This window comes from Hyaena hyaena, unplaced genomic scaffold (genome assembly GCF_003009895.1).
Source record: "Hyaena hyaena isolate Hyena2069 unplaced genomic scaffold, ASM300989v1 scaffold_1193, whole genome shotgun sequence".
In the NCBI taxonomy this organism is placed as follows: domain Eukaryota; kingdom Metazoa; phylum Chordata; class Mammalia; order Carnivora; family Hyaenidae; genus Hyaena; species Hyaena hyaena.
Genome location: NW_024081829.1, coordinates 126,329 through 141,314, shown reverse-complemented (window position 1 = coordinate 141,314; position 14,986 = coordinate 126,329). Strand labels below are relative to the sequence as shown.

At 40.4% G+C, this 14,986-nt stretch overlaps 1 protein-coding gene across 3 annotated transcripts in view; it reads right to left on the bottom strand.

Annotated features, from left to right (window-relative positions):
* Positions 1-9,128, bottom strand: part of SULF1 (sulfatase 1) — a 177,454-nt gene extending 168,326 nt beyond the window's left edge. For all 3 annotated transcript variants that reach the window (XM_039222837.1, XM_039222840.1, XM_039222842.1), the window contains exon 1: positions 8,834-9,128. The gene's annotated coding sequence lies outside the window, so the exon portion shown is untranslated. The remainder of the gene's footprint in view (positions 1-8,833) is intronic.
* Between the last annotated feature and the right edge of the window lie 5,858 nt (positions 9,129-14,986).

Sequence of the window (14,986 nt, the reverse complement as noted above, 5' to 3'; positions counted from 1 at the left end):
CCATTTTCTTGGGTGGTGTCACCATTCTCCTGTGCCCTGGGTTTGATATTTCAGTGTTACCTTTGTCACTTGTCACTTGTCCTCTATTTGAGCAATCTCCAAGTTGTTGATACTGTTATTTATTTTTTCATAATGTTTCCTACACCCACCCTTTCTTCATTCTCAACATGGTCACTGGGACAGGCAACAGTTTTTTGTTTTTTGTTTTTTACCTTTGGTCTTTGTCTTGTTCCAATTGTCTTGTTGTCTCTCTTCTCTCTTTATCTTTCTCTCTCCCTCCATTCTTGAAAAATCTATTGCTTAAACTTCCCAAGGTACCTATTTAACTATAAGGTTCAACTTGTATACTTGATGTGTCACATCTAGAATCTAGCTTAATGTAGCTCTGACATGACATGCTTAAAACAGAAGAAGACACAGAGTAGGGGCAACAGAAGACCACAGAGCAGAGGCATCAGAGGACCACACTCTGCTCTTCTGTCTTCTTTTCCTCTATCACTCCTCTTTTCTTCCTCTTTCCCTTCCTTTCTTCCTTCTCCTCTTTGTCTAGTGCCCTCCTTTATTGTATTCCCAAAGTGCATCTATGCAAATGCTCTGATCCAAAAATGCTGTGTCTTAATGTGAAAATGACATACTTGGCTTAAGTCCAAGTCCTTGCCAAAGAGGAGCTTTCCGCCATCTTGGAAAGGTAACAGCCGTGGGAGCACTTACTGTGGTCTAAGCCCGGTGTTAAGCGTCTTAACTGTCATTATCTCATTTAACCTTTATAACAACCCCTTGTGGTAACCATATCTCCATTATAGAGAAGGAAACTGAATGAAAGAGAGAGTCAATAGGCCCCACACAGCTTGTAAAGGATAGAGATGATTCACTGCTCTGATTCATCTGTTTTTGGATCTGGAACAAAGTCTTGCCCAGCTAGGGTTCCCATTCCTCCAATAGGGGGTTCTGTTGACGTCCTTTTTATTTAATTAGAACTTAACAAGTGATACTTAATCACTACATTCTTTGCATTATATTAAATTGCTTGTGTGCATGCCTTCCCCTCACAGCTAAATTAGATCTTTCTTCAGGGCAAGGATGGTGTCCTTTATTATTTTGTATTCCTCTCCACACTGGGACAGAAATACACAGGAAACTCTCAAATACATATAGATTAAACAAATTAATAAATCAAAGGAACTTTCTCAAACCTGTTACTTTTGGCTCTGATTCTATTTAGAAGGAGCATTGTGGCTATTCCTTAGGGTATCAACTCAACTGCTAAAAAGTAGTTTAAGCTGTTTGAGATTGAGTATATCCCCCAAATCTCTTTTACTAAATATAGATATTATATAGGAGAAGATGGTGATAACACATGTGAAGACTTTTAAGTGTCTCAAATAACAAATATGACATCGCCTACGCTTTTATTCATCTGCTGTATTCAGAACACTTCTTTCTCTTAGCAGCATGAAGCTTTCAAGAGGAAAAAAGGATCACATGATTTGCAGGGGCCTCTTTGCTGAGATGCACTTCTTATACATGAAAGTTAAAAGCTGAAGTTTCAAGAATATCTGGATGCAATGCCAAGCACATCTGTTTACTCAGAACTTCTCCTCAGGGGAAGATTGATTATTGGCAGGTGAAGGTTAAGGGGGAAGCTTTAAACTGGCAGGAAGTCTATTCAGAGGACATGTTATATTATATAAAGGTGATTTTGGTGCTAAGCCTTATTAGTGATATGAGTTTGAAGATAATATTCACAGGTGCACACTTCTAAATTAATTTAATAAATGCACACTTGGCATGCAGTTAATCTTTTCTCACCGTGACTCTGGTATAGTTGATATTTTAAAAGAGTCTAACTTTAAGTTTTATTTTAAATAACTATAGCAGGTGTTATAACAACATACCTGAGCTAAACAACATGCCACAAAATTGGGCAATAGACAAAGCTCTCTGTAATTCAGATTTCTATTTTGTTTATTAGGAGTGTTCTAGTATTGCTCAGAAAAGTGGGACAGCTCCCTAGGCTGGTATGTTTTGGGCTTCTTTTGTCAAAGGAATGGATTCAGAAGGATTTTCTTGAGTTCTTGAGACAAACTTATTTTAGGTTTTTTTTTTTCATTGTATTTATTTCTGAGAGAGAGAGAGAGAGAGAGAGAGAGAGAGGCAGCATAATCAGGGTAGCGTTAGAGAGGGAGGGAGACATAGAATCTGAAACAGGCTCCAGGCTCTGAGCTGGCAGTCAGCACAGAGCCCGACACGGGGCTCGAACCCACGAACAGTGAGATCATGACCTGAGCCGAAGTCGGACGCTTAACTGACTGAGCCACCCAGGCGCCCCTATTTTAGTTTTTTTATGAAGTGAAAAAGTTTATAGAGTATTAGCTTTATTTGCAGATGGGAAAAACTGTAACACAAAGTCATAAAAAACTAGTCAGGGTTTTGGTTCATTGTAGCAACAGAACTAGTATCTAGGAATAGCAATCTGTAGCTGAACTGAAATATGGGCGATTCCAACAACACCAAAAAAAAAAAAAAAAGATTAAAACTGAGGAGAACACAACAGAAGCAAAAATATGTGAAGGTAGGTAAAAATTCATGTCAGAGCCAGTAGCTTAGGAACAGAAAAGTCAATGATGGTAGTTTTATAACGTACTCGGATGTGTGAGAAAACAAGTCCCCATCTGACTAATGGTACTCTTCTCTTACAAAAATGTCGAGGCTTGCTCATGAGTTTATTACCCAGATGAACTTTAGAATCCTTATTTTACATTCAAGCAGTCACCACAGCTCTTGCCAGTTCCTGAACTCTGTTCCCACCACCAGCCATCTAACCTTGTGTGAACATTGATTAGTATCACCCAAAATGTGGAGATTAATTTTTGGGACACTTTGCTTCTTATAATGAATTTTCTTTTCTTTTTTTTTTTTTTTTTTTAAGCCAGAAGCATGGTGTGTCTGTTCATTTATTCAGCATAGCAATTTACCATCAGGCTCACCCAGTCTAGTTAAATAGTGGCACGTCCAAGTCCATGGGATTCACATTTTAAAACATGTAGAAATAGATCTCACAGATTTATAGCTCTGTGCTTATAAAAAAAATCGGAGTATAAGAAAAACTTCTATCTTTGAAGGTGAAATAGAGAGCTCCATTTTTTTTTCTTAATAAGATTTAACACGTTGTGCAGTAGTACAAAGATCATATACTTTGGGGTCAGAGGGAGCTAGTTTAACTGAGGGCAGTTGAGATGAAGTCAGGCAACATAACTGTTAATGGATGTTCTATGCACATGTTTGCTGGGGACAAGGAGGGATCTCCCAGATATACTGGCTTGCTCTTCATCCTAAAGGAGTTCCAGTTTCTTCCCTCTCCCTGGCCTGGGGCAGGTGCGCACCAGATGGTCAGGATGAGAAAGAATATTCTTTGATGTATCCCAAGATCCTGAAAACTAAAATTGAATGACCAGTGTCCACGGATATGTTTGGGAGGTGGCCTTCAGTGCTTGTTAGATAATTTCTCAGTGAGCTGCCTTTCCGGGGAAAGGATGCAAATAGAAGGCTTGATGTTTGATGGTGGGTGCAAAGTTTGGAAAGAGAACAGAGCTAAGGCCGATTGCTTCCAGCGTTTTGTTAAATTTGGTTTGGAGGTGAAGGACAGCAAAGGTCCAAGCCCCTTGTTTTGTCTAAATGGTATCTCGCTTTACCAATTACTTCTGGAAGCTTGACCTGACTCCTACAATGTTTTGCCAAGTTATTATTTCTTTCTAAACAGTGGACCAGAAGGAAGGAAGAGGAGCACATGACCCTTTCGTGAATTCAACTCCCTGCTGGGGTCCACTGCTCAGACCCTTTGTTCCCCCAGGGCTGCAGCCCAGTGCCTGCTCTTTATTATTCTTTAATGCAGGACCCAGGACTCTGCTCCTCCCTGCAAAGTGTATTCAACTGTCACCATTGTCCCCACAGATCCATTAACTCAGTTGCTCCAAACTCCTAATGCCAAAAGCAGCCACATCCTCTATCCCCCTCTCCTACTTCCTCTGCCCTCCCTCCTCTCCTTCTCCCTGCCTTCTCCATCGCTCCCCACCTTCACCAGCCTTACTCTCTTGATCCTTCTTCCCCTCCCCCCTGCCTTTGGTGGCAGAAAAGGCTACACATCATAAATACATAAAATCGAGGACTAACATAACTGAGATGAACACATTCACGCATCCTGGATCTATATCTGTGTACGCACCTACCAACCTCCCTTCTCTCCCATGTATTGCACGTGTGCCAAACCAGTGCTTTATGCATTTGTTTTTTCGCAACATCCTCAAGGTATTTCTGCCTCTGTTTTACAGGAAGGAACTTGAAGGTAAGTCACTTGTCCAAGGCCACTCAGCCACTGAGAGGTGTTCCCTGGATTAGAACACAAGTCCATCTGAACTGAACACGGTAGTTTCCTGCTTTCAAAATCATAGTTGAAATTTTATACCATAAGGAGCAGCTAATAGATGTAATTTCTACCATGGTTACAGAAAGGTGAAATAGATGGAGATTTGTCATTGTAATAATCTTATTTTGGGGTAATAATTTCACATTCTGTTTAGGTGGAATTTTTTTCTAAGCTACCCTAAAATACAACCACTTAAGTGTCATCATTTTGTTTTTCTTCTCTCTCATGGGTGGAGAAGGCTCTTAGAGCTGGCAAACAGCTCTAAAGTGAGGTAACCAGAGAGAAAAGTACCTTGGATGTTTGAATGTCCCTGTCAACTAGTCAATGCACAATTATTAGTGTCTTCTGTGGGAAATAAAAGTAGACCAGGCCAGTCCCTGTCTTAGGAGACCTTACCCTACCTGAGGAGTCAAGGGATAAAATATCGAAATAGAAAACAAGATAAAAAACAAGGCGATTGTGCTACGTGCAACCCATACGTAATGAATGGTCAGCTTCAAGGGAAGGAAAACATCACTGAGAGATGTGGTAATCAGGGGCAGCTTCTCAGAAGAAATGGGACTAAGCTGACATTTTTGAAGGATGAGGTTAGAGAGGTGATGTGTGTTCTACACAGTCTCACAAATGTAAAACCCAAAGGAACAGAGCACATGAGGGCAGACCCTCATTTTGCAGACAAGCTAGAAAATTAAAGTGGTTGGGGTAAGAGAAGAGACCAGGAAGCAAGGCATAGGGATAGGGTTGGTGGGCGAGTGGAACTGGCCACTTGGGCTGCAGGGAAAAGGAGGTTTGGCTTGTCCTACTGTAAGGATTTGGCGGAAGATGCGGCCAGAAAGTTGGGACCAAGGAACAGATGGCCAGCATGGCATGTGAACTTCATTCTGTGAGTAATGAGGGTCCATGTAGTAGTTCTCAGCTCCGAAATGCTTTGGTGGAATCGGAGTTTTAGGAAGCTCAGTCTGCACTGGTGGATGGAAGAGGGAAATGGAGGCAGGCGGGCCAGATAAGAGGTTGTTGTAATGATCCACATGTGTGATGCAATCATTGTACTGGAGCAGTGGCTGCGGGCCAGATGTGGGAGATGTTTTAAAGGAAAGACTCACAGTATTTGACGACAGATTAGCTATGGGGGTGAGGGGGCTATTAGAGAGAGGAAAAAAAAGCCAACAGGCTAATTCCCCTCCTTCCTAGCATATTGAGATAGAACTGAAAATATTTTAAATAGGAAACACATTTCAGGACAAGCTTTCTCCAAAAATATCTTCTTTCAAACGCTTCCCCCTGCCAGGGATCTAACCTAAAGTAAAGGTAAATTTACCATATGACCATAGAATTAATTTCATACATGGGCTTCTTTTCCCTCAAAGTCAATAATGGTGATAAAAATAATAATCTATTTAGAGTCAGTGCCTTAAACATTTTAATCCTCTTAAACATACTCCACACTCTCTACACAAAAATATTGTACAGGGAAAAAAAGAACCAGATGTCCTGACCTGACCCACTGGTTGGCCTCAACCACATGGCAATGGTTGGAAAAAGCTCAATACTCAGTATCACAAACTTTGCTTTATAGATTCGTAAAGTGTAAACCATTTTAAATCTAAAATACAAAAGAAGTAAGACCCTATGCATTCTCATATGGATATATAATTAGGAAAGGAAATGCAAAGTGTCACTCTTGACACTTATCTCCACTTTTAACTATTACAAGGAAAATGACAACAATCGGCCTGAAGTCAGATAAATTTTCCGAAAGTGGAACAGAAAGAAGCCTTTTAATTCTTTGATGAAGGTTCCCACTCATAATAACTTAGCATGAGATCAGTGAATATTTGGATTGATGTGTGTTAGTTTTCCACTCGACCATAAAAATGGATTCTGCAACTTACAGAATCAAGCTTTCAGATGGCTTTTCACCTCTGATTTGTCATCTGACTGCGTGCCTAGATAGCAGGATGCATCAACAGTGCAAATAGAGATCTGCACCCCCTGGTTCTGTTCCCCTTCACCGGGAGGGACAGCCTTGGTGCTCAAACACTTTCACAGCTGTTGCAATACTGATGGGAACTTCATGTGTGTTACCAGCGCAAGTGCTGTCAGGAAGAAACCAAATGTCAAACGAAGGTATGTAGAAGTCACCATAAATATGTCTCTGAATGTTTACCATCTGGAACCATAGATTTAGATTTTGGCAGAAACTGGGATTGCCCTGCGGGCACTGTCTTTTAAGCAGAGCCTTTTAGTTGTGCTAAGTAACTTCATATTACTCTAGCTTTGTTGGGGGGATGACATACCATTTTGCCTTCTCAAGGTGTGAATTTATTATTTCTAAACCTTCCCTTTTTTGTTAACATCCTGCTTAATCCTGCATACAATAGACTTGGTGGGGGGCGGGGCGGGGGAGGTTACTTCCATATTGTCAAAATCCTGGGCAGACATCCCAGTGGTCAGTGGTCAGTCTGCAACATTAGCGACACATGCTTGTGGGGCTCCCGTGGCTAAATGGAACTTGCCTTTGTTATATGCCATCACACTGCATTTCCATCCTGTGAGGAGAAACTTTACTTTCTTCTGAAATACTTCTGTGAGAGTGAAAAATGGCCTTGGTGGTCAGCACGATACCTGCTACACACTGTGCGTGTAGTTCTAATCCTAATACAACCCGAGATATTAGTTCGCCTTTCTGTCTTTATTTTTTTAAACCCCAGTTCCATTGTAGAGCCAAAATGGAATGACTGGAATTCCAGAAGACTTCAGCTTATGAACTTAGTCCTATTTGGGTTATGTAATATTGGAAATCGGATAATGCTCTGTCGTCCTAACTGCCTGCTTATTTATGAGGATACTTTGTCACTGAAGGCTTTGAGACTATAACCAGAGAACACTGTGAATAACAACTACACACCATACTGAAAGATTGTTTTAATCAGAACTTTTTAAAAAGAAGATGAAATAATACCAGCTGGCTGCAAAGAAAGTGTATAACACAACCTGAAACATAATTTTGCAGGCATCTTTATGCAGTTGAATACCAAAATCACAAAGCACTAGCCATAAATCCTGCTGTTCAGCCTATGAAACAGCTTCTGTTTCAAAATAGCTTACATACAGTATTATTCATCAGATTTCTCACCTGCGAAGGGCAAGGACAGTGTTGGGTTTCTCTACCAAATGTGAGAGCCCGGTAGAAACAAGAATTCTTGAGCACCACAGGTATATGGGCATGACGTAGGAGGGCAAGTCTGTGAGAGTGCAGAAGTAACTCACTGACTCACCCAGCTCAACCAAAAATTGGAAAAATGAAAATTTTATTTTTTGATCCCTGCAAAAATAAGGTGTCAGTTTGAAAGGGCTTTTTTACACCACACATTAAATATAGTATATAAACCCCATTGTTGCATTCGGTTCAATTTCATTTTGGTGGGTGCTTTTGGCAGATTGGTCTCGTTAATAGCTACTCACATGTATGATGACAACTCATTTTATGTTGCTCCGGCACCGGATGACCATTAATTTCCAGTGACTAATTTATAATTAAAACCTTTTTTTTTCAATGTTTGTTTATAACCCAGCCAGAAAATCTATTTCCATTTAATTAACACTTCAGATAGCCTGTTTAAAACCTATAAATGTCGTGACTTTAATGATCCATTACAGAGATGCTACTTTAGTTTTCAATGACTTGTAAAACTTTCACAAACAGATCTGCAAATGAATTCCCTCCATCTGCTTGCCTGCAGCTGCAAGAGGGATAAACTCCGTTAAAGAGCATTTTCCTACTTCCTCCTTTTCTGCTTTTCCTCCACCTCTGAGCACTTTTGTTTTAAAGCCGATCTATCAGCTGTGCAGAGGGCAGCTTCTTCTTTTAAGGAGTTTTCAATCGCCAAATTGTGGTAAAAACACTTGGGTCCGTCATAAATCAGACAGGACGCACGTTTTAAAAATCGTGTAAGGAAGCATTTCCACCTCTCCCAGCCGCTCAGTAACAGACTCTTACAAGGATCTTTATAAAGTGAGGAGTAAAATGCAACAGTTTGAAAGTGGATTTTAATCCTGAAAGCTAAAAATAAATGCTCCCTTGGCCCGACGCGTCCTTCGTGAACAATCCGTAGCTCCTGCTTTGGGTAGGTAACGAGGATATCAGAGAGCACAAACGCGGCTCCAGAAGACGTTTCTTAGCTACACCTTCAAGAGCAAGGCATGGGGAGTGTTCGTTCTATAAAGACAGCCACGCACCAAGCTCCTCACTGTTATCTGTCCGCCGTACAATAGCAGCATTGATAGGAGAGCAACAACTGGCTTTGACAAGTGTGCTGTGCTAGCATTCCATTCAAAACTATGTTCAGAGCGAGAGGGAGAGAGAGAGAGGGAGGGAGGGAGAGAAGCATTCAATGTCTTTTACTTTACCTGACAAAACTGCCTTTCTTGTGGCTGCAGCAAATGAATTCCTCCTCTTCTTCCAAAGGCAGAGTAGCTCTCTTGCCCGCAACTCTCACTTGGAGAAGACCACACAGCTCCAGCAAGGCAGCCTCCCTGCTCCTAATCCCCACTCGAATGTGATGACACACACTAACCCCAACCATCTGGTGAAACACGTCCTCAAGCACTCAGCACGGTGGTGTGTCAAGACAGGCTGCCCAATCCAATTGCTGGGGCTGGGTGTCTCTCCCCACCGGAGGCTGAGGGCCGGACTGAGACTGGAGGTCTGGGAACTCCCAGTCAAGTAACCTGAGATTTCAGAGAGAAAGGACGGCTATAAAGAGAGGAGGAGTGGGAGGTGCTAAAGAGAAGGTGGAGGGAATGAATTATTCTGGTGGCCAGTTGTGCGTTACTTTTCACAACTCCTTGTGCTCCCCGGGGACGACTGGGACCCTCCCAGGGATGCACAGAAACACTAAAAATCTCCTGCCAACCTAGCGAGGGCAATCTTCTCAGCAAGGCACCCTCCCCACACAAACCACCACCACCCCCAGGAGAGAAAAGATTCATCCTGACAAACTGATAAAGTGTTAACGTAGGAGCAGTTTGCACTGAAATGTGACATCTGCATTTTGAGATCTAAACTCCTACCTTCCTTTGATTAGATCATGGCTGCCTCCAACATTCCAGGGAGAAAGGGGTGGGGGCACAGGGCTAAGAGCAGAAACTGGTCTCTTCCCACATACAGCTCTTCACGGTTTGCCACAGGCTAAACTTCAGAAATAGTCAATGAAAATCATTTTAGTTTCTACTCATGTAAAATAGCACGCACCCCCCATAGATAAAGGTGGCTTTTTTAATCACTTGCTGCTTTCACAGACATCTCTTTGTAAAAGCACTTGGTACTAGAGGGCTGCACTCTGTCATTGATTATTTTTATTGGCTTCTAGTTAATTGCACTTATAATGTCCATATAGCTCAAACAGCTCATTAACAATTTTGCTTTGAAATGTTTTCAATTTTTGGTCATTTCAGTGCTTCCTTCTTATGTGCATTTCTTTCTTACTTTTCTTGTTTCTTTTTCTCTTTCCTTTTTTTTTTTTTGAGTTCTCTGAACTGTTTTTACACAACTAATTACTTTGATAGCAGTCTGAATCAGAAAATGACTATACTTGTTACAGTGCTTTAAGGACATATCTGGCAATAAATTAATTGCTACAAATCTCACCATTTAAAATATGCCATCAGACTTCTAAGGAATTTTGATAATCTGAAAAGGAAAAGAGGAATTTGAAATATTATCAGCTCCCTGATGGTGTCTGTGGGGAGCCAATATTTTAAATATTGTACCTTTTGAATTTCTTTGAACTGGGATGGGTGTGCTGGCATAAAACCAGGAAAAAAACAAAACAACTTCAGACTTACCTAAAGCATTAACATCTAGACTACAAATGGCTGTTTCGTGGATGAAAGAGAATTAGTTCAGTAACTAGCAAAATTGACTTGACTAGCTTGGCTTTTTCCAGGAGTTTATATGTGATATTATATTAAGATACTTAAAAATTACTCTTGGTGTAAAGTTTTGAAGCACAGAATCAAGAACTATGATTTTCAGATCATTATTTTTTTCTGTTACTGGGCTGTAGGAAAGATGAGGAGGGGGAAAGAATTAGAGGTCGGAGTTCTGATTCATTTGCTTAATTTCTTCCCAGAAGTGATTATGAGGTGTGTGTTTCACAATATATACTATATGTACTAAACCACTACTCCTAATCAGCTAAATCCAGATACATAATCAACACAGAAACCTTCCACAATGGCAAGTGGTACCACAGGCCTAAGGCTTCTCTTGGGCACCATAAAAATTTTAATAGTGGCAATTATTGCGAGGCAATTTTTTTCATTAAAAAAATTTTTTTTCTTTTGGTTAATCCAACCAGACTCATGTCTGAAAATCTGGATTACCTACACTGCATAGATTTTGAAGGCCCTGGAGACATTATTAAGGTAGTTTGCATTCTCTTAAACTGTAATTGAGTTACAAAAGTAAAACCTAAGAAACTATAAAGGTGTTGAATCACGTTTTATCAAGGCTGTGTTTGTAACACACCTTCTGTTAAGACATTCCCAAGTGGTCCTGGCTCTGACCCACATTGTTGTTGAAAGTGCCATTTAACACAAACATTTTTATTCTGTTCTCGACTGGTAAATATTTTTACTAATTCCCAGCTACTGTTTCCTTTTTATTGATAATTTCAGCTATTTATGCTACTTAAAACTTGCTTCAAAGTAAAAAAATACAAGTTGAGCCATGCTCCTGCTCATTTACTATGAACCTAATTCTTGCTCTGTGCAGTGTCTGTAAACATCACCTTTCAAATGTATCATAAAATGAGTCCACAGTGACACATTTTTTGGGTTGATGCTCTGAAATGCTTTTGTTAGGGAAAATCAACTCAAACAAAAACCTGAAGCTGGTGCTGCAGGATAATGTCCCAGCTCTCCTCTCCCTGTAGCCAGTTTCAGTGCTCAGCAGAGTGTCAGTTTAGAAGTTAAGAATTTTCCATTACCTCTCTTCCTTTCTCCTTGCCATCTGCAAACAGTTTATTTTTTAAGGAAAAAAGAAGTGAAATTGATTCTGTCTTGAAAGATCTAAACCTAAAAATATGGCACATTCTGAAAGATGACATTCAGCACTTGAATGTGATGTTGATCAGGGTGAGGTTGCCTGCAGAGAGAAAGGCTTCATCTTAAGAATTAAGTCAGGACACTCCTAAAATGAAAGATTAATTGTAGGTAACGGTGATATTGAAAAATAGCCCCTCCTATTCTGTTCCCACAGTTAAAATGTCCCTTTACTTATTAGCTCCAATTAGTTTCCATGGTAACCGACCAGCCCTTGTAAACCCGCACTACAAGCTACACTCATCTTTGTCTAGACTGAGCTCACCATCCTTCTTCCTCCACAGATGGCAGTTTAACTGGGTCTATATCTATATCCATTCCTCTCGGGCACATATCACCGGCACACGAGTGCCCACATCACTTTATTACTAGTACGGTGGTGGCCACGGCGGGGGGGGGGGGGGGGGGGTGGGGGATGGAAGTGGCATTTGGTCCCCGAGCTACAACTTGTGCATTCACTGCCACACTAATTTTTCCCCCTCTTGGTTATTGTTTCTTCCAGCCTTGTTCTATTATCAGCTGTTTGCTGCTTGTAATTTCTTTTCAGGGAAGCCAATACAGTATAATAAAAACCTCATTAAACAGAAACACCTATCAGCCTCAGAGAAAGCCCTAAACTACCCCTTTTTGTTTAAAGAATCATTAAAGTGAAAAAGAAAAACTACTTGTTTGTCATGCTTGAAAAAAAGAAAACAAAGCCAACAGAAAGGTTTACCAAGCCAGGGGGCTAATATGAAGATTTAGTGCACTTAAGACGCCACGGTGGTTCTTTTCCCCGTGGTCCTGCCTATCGGCCAAGAATCCCAACAAGAGCACAGTAAACAAATCATCAGTGAGGCTGAGAGGGCCGGCGGCTCCAGTCTCTTGGCGGGAAGAAAGGTAACGGGGTCCTGCAGCATCCTGGCTGTCACAGGCTGCCCTGTGCCGTGGGGCAGGGAGCAAGAGATGCTGCTGGTGTGCCCAGAGGTTAGTGTGACCACAGAAGAATCTGATGGGGAGTCGGGGAGGGCCCTCAGCAAATGCTTGAAATTGTGAGAACGCAGAAAGCCAAAAGCTCTCATACTTCGTGCTGATTTTACTTCTTTGGACATAACTCAACTTTAATTCGGTATTATTTTGCGGTAAACCATAAGAGTTGAGAAGCCTCCAGTTCAGAAGCCAATCTTCTGTGACGGCCAGGTGTAATCTCTGTAAGGGAAAGTCAAAATGGTGGCTAGCATTAGATTTCTTTTTTTCCTATTACCTCTGCTACCATCACCTTTCCAGCACCTGTTTGGATATACAAATACTGGCTGAGAGAAGAAGATTCCCCAGTGCTGGTGGAATGTTTTATTCTTAAAATGGTTTCTGACATTGGCTTTGAGATCATCTGTAACTTAAGTATTAGAAAAGAAAAAGGTCTGATCACCAAGCTTAATCTGATGGGATATAGGAATCTGGGAAGCCCTTTTTCTCTGATGGAAACACTTGGGTTTTTTCTTTTAAAGCAAATGACAAATGTCCTTTGAAGGCCCACAATGCTAACAATATGTATGACAATTAGCCCATTACCATTCATATCATACCAAGTGTCTGCAGATGCAGAATAAATCTTATAATTTGGAACATCCTGTCCTCAGGGCTACCCAGCTTCAGACGGTTACTTATTCTTCTTCAACTAAACTTTACTGACTTTATTCACATTGAGCCAAATCATTCTCAGAAAGAGAGAAGACATTATTGCTTGTTAAATGAAGTCATATGCTATGCAACAAGCATCAGATTTGCTCATGTTTTCAATACTGCACAGCTATATGGTAGGTGACACTGGAGCCAGGGGTAGCTTTCATACCAGACAAATGGTTTCATCACTGAAGGGAAGTTCTCTCCAGGAAGCTCCAGCCTACATATGCTGAAAAGGGATGTGTAGCCACGGTGTAAATAATTTGGGCAGGCTGAAATCAGGTGCTAAACCATTTAGGACAAAACTGTAACCCTCAAATGGTATAATTTAATGAAATGTAGTAGAGTCAATGAAAAATGCAGATAGGATGCAAAACGTTTTTAAAAATCTGTGTTAAAGCCATATTGTAGAAATCAGTATTTTACTATTGGGTATTAGTCCTCATCTGAGCAGATAGGTAAATTTACGAGACATAATATTAAGAAGCATGGATATCAAGTGAGAAGAAAATGTGAATTTCAGCAATAAAAATCTGGAAGTAAGGGCGGAAGATATTTGAGATGGAGTGTATCCTAAACCCAATGAGTCAAATAATGATCTTTCACTTGTAATATGTACATTCCTCAGTGAAGGTATGTCGTGTGAGAAAAGGTAAAAAACTAGAAGCAGGGATGAGCATCATCTCATGTCCAGAGAAACAGTAGAATTTTGCTTTGTGGAGCAATAATAGACAAATCCAATCCCCTTATCTTAGAGATGAGAAAAGCAAGGCTCAGGGAGGATCAGGCTAGTGTCTAAGTCATTGGTGGGACAGGGAATGAATCCCAATATTCAGTGTGTTAGCTCACATATTTTTCTCTCATTAGCAACATCCATGTTTATTAGGAACAAAATTAAGAACTGCAAAGATTCTCTTAAACTGGAGTGATTATGTTTCATTGGTGTTGCATTACAGAATTTGAGAAGTTGCTGTGAATTCAGATGCACAAAATATCTGGTCATGTAACATTTCTCCTTCAAGCCACTAGAGTGGCTTAACTGAGAAATGTCAGGCAAATATAATTATAAATGCAATCCAGATTTACTTAATAATTATTGGATAATGTTCTTTTTCTTCTGGCCATGCTTTATTGTAAAAAGTGGGCTACATCCAGGGCACATATCATCTCACTTTCTTACTTCCACTTATTGTTTTCAATATATAAGATTAGAAACTTGGGAATATCTCAGTGAGATTAATGTTATATTAATTTTGAAAGAAATGGACATCAGACTCTGAACTGAGAATTTTCCTAATAAGGGCCCTATGACAGTTGAAACATAGGACAGAAATATGTCCCTGTTATTTACCTAATGTCTGGGGAAATTCATAAAGAGGTACAGTAAAACCTTGGGTTGCAAGTATAATTTGTCCCCGAAACATGCCTGTAATCCAAAGTACTCGTAAATGACAGAGAATTTCTCTCTAAGAAATAATGGAAACTCAGATGATTCGTTCCTCAACCCAAGAATATTCATATAAAATGATTACAATACTGTATTGTAATACAAAGTAATAAAGAAAAAAACAAAATAAAGAAAAATAAACAAATTAGCCTGCACTTACTTTTGAAAACTTTTGTAGCTGGTGTGAGGGAGACAAAAAGAGAGGAGAGTTATTGTGTAGGACGATCTTCATTATCACTAATGGAGTCATTGCTATCTCTTGGCTCAATGGCGTCTTTTTCTGCACGGGGGCCATTGTATACCCTCCCATGGATGTTGACTACACTATAGTATTGATAAACTCTCAT